The following is a 1,691-nucleotide window of genomic DNA, read 5'->3' on the forward strand; positions in this document are numbered from 1 at the left end:
AAGAGGTTGAGGGCCATAGGGATTAACCCCCGATCTGGACAGCCATGAAAACAAAGACGGAATGGGTATGACCTTTCCTTATGATAATTTCTGTAAATGCTTATTCGCCGACTCTCGCGTCATCATGTCACTACCTCAGAATAACAATGTTCTATCTGACAATTTTGGCCGTTTTGAGTTTCGAAGACCATGACAGAGGTCAGAAACCAGATGTTCTATCTGCTGCTCTATCGAAATCGTAAGATTATTCGGAGTTGTTATCGAGATATTGTAAGAATTGCATTGTGAAACTCAAACGCTTTGAGGCTAAATTCTTAAAACTAGGTACTGAGCAGGTAGGACTTTGTAATTTTGAATTAGCGATATGTTGCCAAAGACGTTTATACGCCACTGTGGTGAGCGAAATGGGACTTCAATCGGTTTGGTTAAGAAAACCGCGTCTGAACTAAATGTAACGTTTAAAAATGAATGTTTCTATGTCTGCCTTGAGGTTTTGGCAGGAACTCTAAAGTGCGCACAAATAGAATTCGTTTCTCCTTTTTTAATACATTAAAGGTTGGGCCGAGGAGGAGGGGGGGTTCCTGGCAGAAAGGTATGCCAATATTTTACGTTTTTTGGGATGGTAGATTAGAGGAAATGCTCATGCGTGCTACGATTGGCTGTATCTGCTTCCTTGTTCCTGTTTCCTTTTTCATAACGGGTGTTTGTGTATATGTAGGTTTGGCACATGTCTGAAATTTTTTTTCGAATATCTCCCGTCTTTCTGCTGGGATGGTCTATCCTTATCAGCCCGGGTTGGCCACTGACAGGCAGGGTCGGAAGCTAGCCTTCTTAATGATCTTTTGCGTCAATGGGGGCGTAAAAAAAAAAGGTTAGACACCTACATTGAAAGTTTGAAATTTAAACATGTCTGAACAGTCGGATCTGCTAATCGGAGAGAAGCTTCTATCCTGTGGACCGACCCAGGCTGTGTATGAAGACAGTTGTACTGAATGAAAGATCTTCCTTCTTTAGAATCGTACGTTTGCCGCCTGTGTTTAGAAGACAAAGAGCTTAACAACGCAATGGTACAAAATAGTAGAATAAAAGGTATTTGAACTCCGAACTTTTGTCTGTAGTCGGTAAGTTATTTCCTCAACCATCTACTTGTATTTGTGTGGCAACGTGGTGAAATCATGTGCTCGTCAAAATAATCAAATGAAAGTCAAAGAAACCAGCATTTTTCTGGCCGCTTGGTGATTTTAAAAAAATCTTTTATAGACTCAACACTTTTTATGTCCATGTACAAATACATTCCTGGGTGGATTTTTCTGAAAGACGTTGATCAAAGGCTCACAAAAAATATTAACTCACAGTTTCCTGACACCAAACTTTGGAAGCCATATTATTATATTCGCTGATTTTTCCTCTGACTCTAGATGACCCCCTACCTCCTTCAATCGCAATATCTCGGCCTCCAGTCAAGATAGATGTGTATTTTTTTCATGGAAAGCAAGAATAAATTAACAAGCTTTAAGATGATAACAATGACTCCATATGCCCAAAAATTGTCGAGCGCCTGATTCCACTGTGTTCTGACACATTTGTGTAAAATTAGGTCGTTTGAAGCAACAGGCGATCGGTGTCTCCAATACTTTCGCAGCGTGCCTTTTTTGTGAGCTCTTTTCTCGCTCATAACACTGATGTGTTAT

The sequence above is a fragment of the Aplysia californica genome, unplaced genomic scaffold, assembly GCF_000002075.1.
Source record: "Aplysia californica isolate F4 #8 unplaced genomic scaffold, AplCal3.0 scaffold01267, whole genome shotgun sequence".
Taxonomy (NCBI): Eukaryota; Metazoa; Mollusca; class Gastropoda; order Aplysiida; family Aplysiidae; genus Aplysia; species Aplysia californica.